This window comes from Phoxinus phoxinus (assembly GCF_949152265.1).
Source record: "Phoxinus phoxinus genome assembly, chromosome: 22".
NCBI classification, from domain to species: Eukaryota; Metazoa; Chordata; class Actinopteri; order Cypriniformes; family Leuciscidae; genus Phoxinus; species Phoxinus phoxinus.
The window spans coordinates 16,821,471-16,834,175 of record NC_136897.1 but is presented as its reverse complement, the minus strand read 5'-3'; the positions used below and the strand labels follow the sequence as shown (position 1 = coordinate 16,834,175).

The 12,705-nt window shown below is 36.9% G+C and overlaps 1 protein-coding gene across 6 annotated transcripts in view; it reads right to left on the bottom strand.

Moving 5' to 3' along the window:
* foxp4 (forkhead box P4) overlaps nucleotides 1-12,705 on the bottom strand; it is a 288,002-nt gene that overhangs the window by 155,947 nt on the left and 119,350 nt on the right. The window contains exon 5 of one of the 6 annotated variants that reach the window (XM_079596529.1): nucleotides 7,991-8,111. The exons of 4 other annotated variants lie outside the window; for them this stretch is intronic. The gene's annotated coding sequence lies outside the window, so the exon portion shown is untranslated. Of the gene's footprint in view, nucleotides 1-7,990; nucleotides 8,113-12,705 lie in introns of those variants that run through there. One more of the 6 variants, XM_079596525.1, reaches the window with a different exon arrangement.

The window sequence follows — 12,705 nt, the reverse complement described above, 5'->3', positions numbered from 1 at the left end:
ACAAATACACACATGCATGCACACATAGCTAATAAGCGCATGTTAAGTGGCTCCACTGCCTCTTACCATTTACATGTGTATGCAAATACTCTATTCATCCTTGTTTTGAATATTTGGCCCAAATCCCCTATCCCCGTCCTGCTCTTGGTCAGGATTCTATTAGAGACCCCTGATTAATATTAATACCCCACCCCTTCCTATTCAAGACCATGAGTACTCCATTGAGATATTCTGTCTGAGAGTCACACGGATGACAGTGCGCTCGCAGTTCCTCCAAATTGTTTTGATGGCCTTTCCCTCTGGGAGTCTTTAAAGGGGGCTCCTTAAAGGCCTGCCAGGCACAGCGAGCTGTCTCATGCGGGAAGGAGAGAGGGGGTCGCCGTATGATTTTGTACATGGTGAGCGCAACACACCCTCCAGGGCCTCCTCTTGACATCGGAGGGGGAGTCGTCACTCTGGGTTGACGGCTAGTTGACAGCCACAGCCTCGACCCCTCGCGTATCCGTACACACTTCATTGTGTTACACGCTCCCGTTCTGACAGCTGAATGTAGGAAACGGTCATTTCACATTTGGAGGAAACCTCCAGATGGATTGACAGCACTATTTGTTTATCTGCAAATAGGCACGTTACGTTGTTTGTGAAGCTGTATTTGTAAAACAGATGTTTTGGCCTGGCCTTTGGCTCTTTGGAGCTGCTGGAGTGGAGAAAACACAGGGGAGAGATGTCAGAGCAGTGTGGAATACATACGTTTTGGACACGGTTTACCAAACCACCACATATTTCACTCTATATTTGATATTTCTGTCAGAATCTACAGTAGCAGCACAAAACGGGTTGAGAACTAGTGAGTGATCTGACTCAGCTGTACTAGACCCCGCTGATCCAGAGTCAGAGGAAGTGGGTCATTTCCTGCAGCCTGATGAGTAACACACTGACCTGGGTTTCACCTCACCAATCACAGAGAGAAAAAGAAAAAAACAGATGTAATGAGCGTGAAATATATTTTATGATTAATATTAGGGAGTGTTCGAATTGTGTCAGGGCTCTTGGGGGTCCCCAACTGCATCCCACACATATTATTCCACCAAATTATACAATGAAAACTTCATGATGAATTTTCAACTACATTCAAACGTGACTGACTGGATCATAAACAGGACATTGTTTACTCGTATTGAGCACTGTCCACTTGAGGTGGGTCTACCCCATGTATAAACAGTCCAGGAAAGACATGTGCAGACGAGTGCGGTAGTGCACGCCCACTTTTTCAGAAGCGTTGGTTCCGGAAGTATTTTCTGCATTAATTTTTCCAATAGGGATTTTAAACAAAGTCTTTGTTAAAGAGTTATATGCCATGAACCAAGACAAACAGCTACAAGGTGAATCACAATATAAAATGTTTATATTTTAAGCAAAAAAAAAAAAAAAAAAAAGAATATCGGACAAAAAGACAAAGGTACAAGACTGTGTACAACAATCCCATGAAGAACTACAATCCCATGAAGCATTGCGAATTAAAAGTGATGGAGAAATATCAAACTATTCATTTGACGTAGCTGATTATTGATTTATTGAAACAATATATTTTAAAGGTCCACTATGTCACTTTTTTTATTTATTTATTTATTTACAAAATTGATATAATGAGCGAGTACATCATGAATCCATCTTCCAAACTGGGTTTTTGTCTAATCCTGAATCACTGCGGTACACCTATAATAAGTGTTTATATTCAGACTATTTTAAACCAGGGTCGTACCACTGCAAAGAATCCTAGTACCTGCGTGACTCATCATATCCTTAAACAGAGAGAAGTAGCTCTGGCTACAATATTCTTCTGCAAGACACATACAGTTTTGTTCATTAATGGCTAGAGTGCCAAAAGTTACATAGTGTACCTTTAAGCTTATAGCAAAATATACATGCAATTTTTTGTATTTTGTATTTTGACCGCACAGCGAGGCCGACTCTATTACATAATTTGTGGTGCTTTATGGGAGTGGGTGTTCCCTCCAAGCTCTTTTGCCACCTTTTACTCTCCTCAACTCTCTGATTGTTGGAATTTTGTTTCAAATTTACAGTCATAGGTAATGTACTTTTTCACCATAAACTCAGCTGTTAAACATGCTTATTTTAAAAAATAAGTTGAAATAATGAAAATGAATGGCTTCAACAAAAGCATATATCATCGATTAACAACCTCGGTAGGAAACTCACGATAGGTTTGTCTTTAAAGGTTTATCAGTTATTGTAAAAAATCACTTTCACTATGGAGAAAATGAATGGATTTTTACTTCTGGAATCCGACTGTTGTACTCTATTAGGATTTGCTCTGATGATGACATCAGCAGCAGATGATTGTGATGTAAAACTGTCATGTGGATGTTGTAAATATAATAAATAATCTCTATCCGAAACAGCCACAGAGCTAGTTTTTAGCATCATGGAGTAATAAAGATGTTTTGAAAGCCCTGTTTACTGATTTATGAACCATAAACCACAGTGCACGTATTAATTGGTACTAATTTGAGTGCTGATATTTTTAGACAGAGTTGATGTCTCTATTTTGCTGAGTGTAGAGACACACACATACTAGGTCTGTGTGGATCTGCCTACCTCAACAGCACTTTTGGGCATTATAAGTGCATTTTGTGTCAGAATTTGCCTATGGCGTACTTATGCTGCTCAGAAATGCTGTCTAAGTAGACTGGTCACATCCAGAAGGTTTGGCAAGACCTGTGTGGCATCAGTGTGTAAAATGAAGAAGTGTATTCTTGAAGGGTGTGTAGTGTGAGAGATACATTTAGGGTTGCAATAGCTGTCACTCAAAGAAACCAGTTCTAACATGCCGATCACATAATGAGAATATTCTGGAATCCTCTCAACTATCAAAATGAATTTCATACCATTATACACAAACTGTTACAAAAACTTTCTCTTGCATGCTGTGCCATTGACACTTTTTTGCACACACAGTAATGTTCTGTTCCTAACGGCAGTGACAACATTACTTGAATTTATTATTTAAGAATACTTCTAATCAGTGATGTCTGATTCATTAAAAATCATTGTAATGATTGTTAATCATTTGGTTAAAAAAGGTTCACAAAGGCTACATCCAAAATTGCATACTATCTGGGTAGGTAGACTTCTTTTAAGTAAGAAATTATTTAGCAACATTTAAAAAAAAAAAGTATGTCCTATATAGTATAAATGTAATATGGATGTACAGTAGTGGCCAAAAGTTATGTCAAGTCTAGGAAAATTCACATCTTCACTCTTTATTCAAATATTAATAAAAATGTGTTAAAGATTTTGTAAGCATATTGCATAGATGTGCTTGGAGTCAATTGTTTTATTTGTGATAACACAATGAAACATGAAAAATTGTGTGGACATAATTTTTGACCAGGCTGTTAAAAAAATATGAACACATGCAAAAACAATAGAGAACCAATGAAATATTAAGAACTGATTATGTTGTAGTCAATGTAGGTGAGATTTTTTTCTTTGTAGCATAAAAATAAAACCTGTAGCTTGCTTTTGTTTGCCAAATAGTTTTTTCAGACAAATATAAAAGTATATATATAAATAATTGTCCTCATATTTTTAGGTTTGATTGAATTTGTAGGGTTATTAAAAACAAATATCCCCTCTGGACATCACTTTTGGCCACTACTGTATACTACATTTCTGATGTTGTCATTATCAGGTGACCTATCTGTGTCAGCTGAGTCACTTCACTGCCATTCACAACTTCTTTCCCGTGGCATCATGGGATGGTAAAGTGTCAATTGAATGTGAACATAATCTTGTTGGAAGTGGTAAGTCATCCGAGCATTTTTTTGCCTATTTTTTTAAGAATACTGTGAATTTGAACACCCTGTACTGTTTTTTACTGTATAGTAGGGAACATTTGGATGCATGCAGCCAACATCTGCCTGAACGATTCATTCACGAATCAGACTGAAGCTAACTCAATGAACCAAGAACCACCTCTTTCATGGACATTTTCGATTCATAATAAGCCAAGAGTTAAAACATGAAAAAACATTTTGACCTGGTTTCACAGACAGGGCTTAGACTAAGCCAAGAGTAGGCCTTAGTTAAATGAGGACCTCGAAGTAGCTTTTATAAACGTGCCTTAGAAAAAAAACAAACATTACTGGTGTTTATCTTGAGACGAAACAATGGAACTAACATATTTTAAGATATAATACCAGTGCAAGTTACCTTCAATTGAAAGCTCAAATGTGCATTTTAATCTAGGACTATAAGGCTTAACCATTACTATTGCAACCTGAACGAAGAACACTTATAGCAACCAACCAGTAGTGATAAACTTGCTAGTGGCATGAACGATTCTTAAAAGCCATGTACACTCAAACATGAATACATTTCTGACATCATTGCCAGAATGTCTCTCAGTGTGGCAGACAATTACTGTAAGGTTAATATGTTAATTATTATTAATCAAACCTCATCAAAGTGCTTGCTTGTCAAAATGGCACATCTGCATATACTGATCATTTTATATTTAATGAAAATTACTGTTGAACAAAAATAAATCCACACAAAACCTTTAGGAGATACACATGTGAACCTTATGTGAAGGGAGAAAAATGAAACCCTCGACAGAGTAAAATCAATAACTGCGGTAAACCATAAATGCTCTGCGTGTGTGATGTATGACTGAGAGAAAGTATGCTAATCTGTTAACAGCAAAACGCACCATATGGATCTTAACTACCAGCATCATTAAGGCAAAATGCTAGCTTTCACTCTTTCACAGACGATTTCATTCTCCACAAACACTGATAAATGACACATGTTGCTGAATGGCAATTCAAACAAAAATAAGACCAAGTGGGCGTACGCACAGTCACATCTAAGAGAACAAGACGCAAGACCCGCCACACACTCAGAGATAAAACATTGCTCAAGGCCTGAAAGATCTGTCACATCTGAAGCAAAGGATGAATTTCAAATGGCAACCTAACAAACAAGCCTTGGGCGACTGTCCTCGCAAAAAGAAGATAGTGTGGCATCTAACAGCATGCGCAACAAAAAAAGCTCGATAATTCTTCTCAACGCTGACTCGCGAACATTACCTCAACACCCACAGCTCAGCTCTCATAGCCAGTGGCCAGAAACGGACACCCTATGAGTAACACTACACAAAGCCGAGGGTAAAAACAGGAGAAGTCTGATCTTTACACCTCAGACCACCTTTTGTCTTTTCAAAACAACCAAACAACATGCAGTGCACAGATTGTTTTGTGTAGCCTATCATGGTTTAATAGTAATTTCAGAGTGTGCTAGAATGATGCTGAATTAGTTTTGTGAATAGTCATGCCTAAAGGGTGTTTATAGGCATGTCATGTACGGTAATACCAATACAACCTCATGGCAATTTGTAACTTTTTTACATTTTGGCGAATTGGTCGCTAATTCAATGTTCAACATGAAACATCAATGTTTTCGTACGATCTGATTACACCCAACTGATGGTAAGATTTAGGGGTGAATCTTCATGTTATTTCATACTTTTCTTTAAAAATCGTATGTTTCCGTACAAATACATATCGTACAAAATCGCCACATCGTAATAGATACGTTTTCTCATGAGATCGAATTGACAATCGCTAGCCATGGCTATATTCAGAATACAGCACTGCCTTGAGTTTTTAGCTTATAAAACAACAAAAACTAAACATATTTTTTAACAAAACATAATTATTAAAGTTATTTGTGGAATTAGGGATGAACCAATATTACAATTCAGGCTGATAGCATTGAACCAATAATAATAATTGTTTCATGTTATTAATGATAATCAATAATTGCAAATATAAAAATTCCATAGTAGACTGCATCATTTTAAAATAAAGTACTAAACTAAAATCAACTTAAGTGAATGTATGCAATAGGCATCACAACAATATAATGAACAATGCGAAAAATGTATATCCATTTTGAGATTGGCTAAAGATAAAATTTTAACAGTGTTATTAAATTATTAGTATTTTCAAAGACTAACTTCGCATGAGTGTTAGGTGACAGCAAAAACAATCTAAATGTAAAAATTGGAGAAATGAGTATAAACAAATACAATGTCAGCCGAAATAGGTCCTGATTTTGCAGAGTTAGATGTGTTCCTGGGTCAACATATTTTGTTGCTCCAGGACCAACATTTCTGTCTGAAAAAGTAATGTGAAACATTTGTCTACCCCTAAACCTAACCCTTTCCATAACTCATCCCTAAAATCAGAGGGAAATGATAGGCGAATAACACTGATGTAGAAGCACATAACCTTGCTTGTAAGCCTAAACTTGATATAAACGGTAAACCTGTCCCTCAAATCTGACTGGTTGATTGGAATGTTGTTCCAGGATCAGCAAAGATGTTAATCAAGGAACATGTTACAGTTGGTGAAATCAGGTTCTGTGAAATATATACACTAGGGATGGCGAAAACTAAAACATTTCTTGACCGACCACCGAGCCTCATTAGCCGGTTGAAACCGGTTAACCGATTAGTTTAAAATATGCTACGCTATATGAAATAACAGCCATTTCGATCCGCGCGTGCAATTTCGCAGCGTTTAGTCCACTGTCTATAATAGCCTAATTTAGAGATCACTTTTTTTTTTTTTTACCGACTACCGACAACTTTGATCGGTTAACGTTGAAACGGTCAACCATCGGTCAAACGGTCATCGGTTAACATCACTAATATACACCGATATCAACCAAACAATAAAAAAAAAAGTGGAATGGAATATGGAATAGAAGATGGTCCCTGTGACCATACAAAAATTGGCTTGCCCAATCTCATCTGATTTTGGAAGCAATATTTGGTTTGGTTAGTACTTGGATGGGAGATTGGAAGAGAGTGAGAAATGTTTCACATCATAGCGGTTATTATATTGCGGATTTTACTGTAACTGTTTTGGAAAGCAGGAATACTGACCAACCAGAAGGCAAGACCGGATTATCCCCCTTTAAAAAAATTTTTAAAGTAACTTGAATATGCTGATGATTCAGCTACCAATAATAGTGTAGTACTATTACCGTTAAACATTTTACCAGATTTAAATCCATTCTCAGCGCAGAAAATAGTCTGCAGACTATGGGCCCGCTCATAAGCCTTTCATTTGGCCAAATGTATTGAAATGAATTCTCTGCATAATTTGCTAATACCTATATCAAGGCAGATAACATGAAGACAGTTCTCCTGCTGCGGTTGGCATGGCACCCAACAGACAACAAAGCCCTGCAGACAGCCGCAATTGTCTCTTAGCAATTATAGCCACGGTAACAATAGTATCTGAGTGTGTGAGTATGCGTGTGTGTGTACGGATGTAGGAACGCAGACCTCTGTTTAAGTCTTATCATAAATGGGGAAGAGGGGTTACAAAGACGACGTCTTATTTACCGAAAAAAACGCAGCACATGATGAAAGCCAGTACAGGGGAGAGAAACAGGCCTCCATTTTTGTGCTCAAACAACTTTAACTTTTTCCCAGGTTTTACAATGCAGCAACACGGAAACACTTTTCATTGAGGCACACCAATGAACACACTGAAAAGGATGTTTGCTTATCAGGCCCAAGTTGTGCAAACTTTTAAAAAGGGAGTGTGCGTTTATCTGCAAGCGCACGGTTTGAACAGGCTACACTAATGTTGCTATTGAACCAACAACATTCCTCTAAAACAATCATCTCTTCATTTTCCTACCCAATCTGTCAAAGGAAAGTCTTTCACGCGAAAAAAGCAGAGAAAAATAACTTCCTTTCTTCTTTCCAAACAGCCCGGGAGTCTTGCGCAGATGAAACAGAGCTAGAGCGGCGTTTCATGTTTTGTTTGGTTTACGCTGTTGCAAACTCTCACACAAACTTGTGTTACCTGCACGCACCTAGCTTTGAGTTTGAAGGAGTGTGGAGAGAGTTCCTGCAGGGAAAGCTGGAATCACAGGCCCAACGTACCTTTGTGTCTTAAATCCGTCAGACGGGAGCAGAACCCTTCTCTAATCTACCACTCCGTCTTTTTGTCTCTCGCAAGTTGGGGTGAGAGCTTAGTGAAAGTCACACCATTGCTCAGAAGGGCCTGGATGAAAGAAAAGGAGAAGTGGAGTAATTCAGCCAGTGTGGACGAGACCAGTTTTCATCACCTTAGTGCTCTTGAGGTCAACATGAAATCTAAATGAACCATGTTTACTTCCTAATACACATTCCTGGTGTTATTTTAAACAACGTATAATTCAAAGTTATTTCAAAGCAAAATAATCTTTGTAATCTTTTATCAAAATGCAATGGTTTTGCCTCTAAAATTACTTTCATTTTCTTTACTGATAGGAGAACAAAACTCTTTTGAGCCCTATCACTTGAGCTGTAAATGCCATGGGACTAATGACTAGCAACTATCCTAACTGTAAAGTAAAATGTATGAATAATGTAAATGATCTTTTTCATTTTTACGAAAGCAATATAAAATCAGGCATGGATAATGATCAACTAATATAATATAATATAATATAATATTATAATATAATATAATATAATAAACTAGATTCAACAATCCAAAACTATGACGGCAAGAACAGAAGACAAAAATATATAAGTTCCTTCATGTTAATAAAAGTTGCTGTGCAGCGTCTCTCTCTAACAATAAAGTTGTGAGTTTAATTCCTTCAAAAACAGCGATGTTACCCCCTTGCTGCTGAGAAATATAATGTAGCGATTCAGTAGCGAAGCTATTTCATTCATAAAAGTCGTGGGGCAGCGTTAATAAGTTTCTGTGCTTCTGAATGATTCTGTGTGTGGACAGAGCAATCTCCGATCTCCGAGTGGTGTGTGGGCACTTCAATGAAGGCAGCGCATTAATATAGAACGGTGATTAAACTGACTGGAACTACCTGTGCATTAAACGGTTTTCATACACATCTTCCAGCCAATCAGAATTGACTATTCATCCATGATATTAATAATATTAACCTATACAGCTTTTGATTTGAATAATGTATTAGTAAATGCTGAAATTAACGAACTAAAGATGACAAAAATAATTCCTTTAGAAGTTTCCTGATGTAGCCTAGTTAACCAATATTAACGAATGGAACCTTATTGAAAAGTGTTACAATTACATTATATTAGATGATGTTCTGTCTAATAATATAATATAATATTCCACCGTGGATGTCAGCAATCCCTCTTGTATTTTAACCCCTCCCTCCAACCACACAGCTCTATCATTATATTACAAAAAGTAAAATGGGTTACAAACAGCACTTTCATGTTAACATTAGAGCAGTGGTCAATGATTCATCAGTCAAGAAACAACAGAATGCATGTACTGTATGTGCAAGCGAAAGTGTATGTATATTGATTTTGTTTCAATGCCCCAGTGGACGAGAGAGTGTTATTGAGGTTATGAGAAGGTCCAGAAACAGCTGTTACTGCTATACTTTAGTAGCAATTTGGAAAGTGTTCATTAACATGCAGAAGCCAAAGCGGCAGTCCTCCAAAAATAGCCTCCATCACCACACCATCAGATCACTAACAAGGTGTCGAAAAAGATGCGGTATAGAGGGAGCAGGATTCATGCGGCGTGGGTGGAGGTGTGTACAATACACACAGACTCTGCCCATACGCTTACACTGCATGTGTTACTCCAATCAACCACTCTTCAATAAGCACTCTCATGTGCACAGTATTGAGAATGTAGAGAGCAAGAGAGGGGATGGAGAAAGAGAATGAGAGATGCCACAAGAGATGGAAGAGATAGAGAGGGGTGAGTATGGTTGCCTCTCGGAAAAAGACTGCTCACCTGGACCTGTGAGGACACTAATGTACATGCATAGGCCGTGTTAATTACAAAAAAAAACTAAATTACTGACAAAATTATTATTTTTTTGTCAATGGCAACAAAGACACGACGAAAAATGTGCATCATGGTGATAAGTAAACAATTATAATTAAAACTGATTATGAAACCCTAAAATAAATAAACAAAATATTATTAATGCACTAAAAAAAAAAAAATCTAGGAAAAAATAGGATTGTTTCAAATAATATAATCATACTGTATAGAGCTTTGTGAGCTGAAATATATTTTTAATGAATACATTTAAAGAATAAATTAGATGACATTTTAGTCAATTAAAGAAACTTAATTGAAATTAATTACTAACAAATTATACTAAAATGAATAAATATTAATATGACATCTTGGGGTGACAAAATTTTAATCAAAAGACAAAAATATGAATACAAATTTACACCGTGCAGCGGGTATATAGTGGTCTCTTGAGGAATGTGCCACCTCTCTAAAGCTCACTTTCATCTGAAAAAAGATTCAAAACATGGTTAAATCTATCCATTTTACTAACAGGGACTAACTGGGCCATGCTAGCCAGTCAAACCTAGAGCCCTTGGTTGGGAGCAAGGCTGTAGAGTGAACACGATTTCACCAAGTGCAACATGTTCCTGAATCAACATCTTTGTTGATCCTGGAACGACATTTCAATCAACCAATCAGATTTGAGGGACACGTTTACAGTTTACGTCGAGTTTAGACTTATAACCAGGGTTAGGTGCTGCTTCTACATCAGTGTTATGCACCTGTCATTTCCCTCTGATTTAGGGATAGGGTATGGGTAGGGTTAGGTTTAGGGGTAGGGATAATGTTAAGACTGAATTTTCGGACAAAATATGTTGATCCGATAATGTCTTGGCAAAATCACGGTGATCATAATACCAAAGTGTGAAGGAGCATCTAAGTTTTAATAGCAGATTCCCCACCAGTCACTTTGTTCCTATGGCGCAATGCCTCGGCTCTGATCTGTTGTTGCTGTGCCTTTGCTCTTGTTGCATGCTTACGCTCAACTGCTTTTTATCAAATTTCATAACAGGTCCACTACTTTGATTTTCCTCTCAGGTTTCTAAGCCAAATTCTTTTTCTTTCACTCTTCTTTTGTGGTTCAGAGAAGGCAAGATCCCTCCAGGTGCTCGGATTGTAAAGTATTATTGATATACTGAACGGCGTTGAGTCTCATAAGTGGGTGACTCTAAGAGGAGAATTCCTCTGGCTGAAGGGTGATGCTCAAACCGGCCTTGTCTTTGAGCTTCAGGTTTGTATTATTCCTTACAACCAATCTAAATCAAATGGGGAGTTTGCCTGTGCAATATAAAATGACTAGGGCTGTCAAAATGTGCACGTTAACACATGCGATTTATTTTTACAGTTTAACGCATTAAAAATATTTAACGCAATTAACGCAGCATCCGTTTTTCCCTTCATCCTTTGGCTAGTGTAACATTTTATGATCACGCTCTTATTCATGCAAATGCTTTTAAACCATTTAAGCGTAATAAGACACAAAAGAGAACGCAGTACGGTGCTGATGCGCGTCTGTGTGACACACACATGACTCGTGCGCACGCTGCGTCCGACAGCGCTTGAATGGACAAAAACACACAAAATTATGCCAAAATGCCAGTTTTGTCAAGTATCCTCGCAAGCACAAAGTAATTTAAATAAAGTCTTAAATGAACGTAAAGAGTTGTGAGAAAATGTGATAAGTGTCAGATCTACGTCATGTGCAGCAGGTCTTAAAGTGACAGCAGCCTAATAAACCTGCTGTTGTGATGTTGATCATTAATGATAATCAAAGAACACAAGAAAAAAAAATAACTCACTTCTCTTGACTGAATAACTTTTGTAGCTTTAATAAGGATTCATCTATATTTAACTTGTGATTTATGCAGTGAAGACTGTGAAGTGTTTGATAACTTTATTCAATTTATGTACAGTATATATCCTAACTGTTAGACCTACGTGGAAATCTTAAAGCACTGTTTACAAGGTTACATGGGTCAAAAACAATGACTTTTTGTGCATTTTGACTAGGCAAGTAAAAATATGAACTGGTCTGACTGGGCCAATAAAAAAAATGAGCCCTGATATATTCAAAGGCACCGATAAATGTGACATTTATTATAATGGATTTATGGGAAGATTGTTTAAAGTTCACTTAAATTAAAAGTTGTTGTATTTTTAAAGCCTAATAAATGTTATAATTGATAGCTTTTAATTATACTGTAAAGCTGAATGGCTATAATGGCTAAAATTTTGGAGAAAAAAAGTACTATGTACTTACATCGAAAAATAAGTACAATGTACTTATTGTGTTAATGTTTTATTGTAAAACACTTTTGCTGCTATTGCGGTGTGATACGGGTAAGGTTAGGGACAGGTGTGCTGGTATGGTTAAGTTAAAGGGTGTGTTAAGGTATAAGGGAAGGGTCAACAGTGTAATTACAAATGTAATTACATACATTAATTACAGGTGTAATTACATGCAGGTATTTTAAAAATATAAGTACAATGTAAAAACATGTATGTACACAATAAGTCCATTGTATCAAATTATTAATTTCAATGTAAGTACATAGTACTTAAAGCCACTTAATATAAAGTGGGACCATAAAAATTACTAAAACTCCCACCAGTTTTTTGCACAAAAACGCACACACACAAACACAAATACACAACAGATGGAGATTGGCAGGATGTGCATTTTTTGATTTACTCTGAAAACATCCATTAACTTTGTATGTGCCATTCACTGACCAAGGTCAAGGCCTCACAGTAGAACAATGCTTCACATCAAATCTAATATATTGCTCTTAGCATTGCTTTT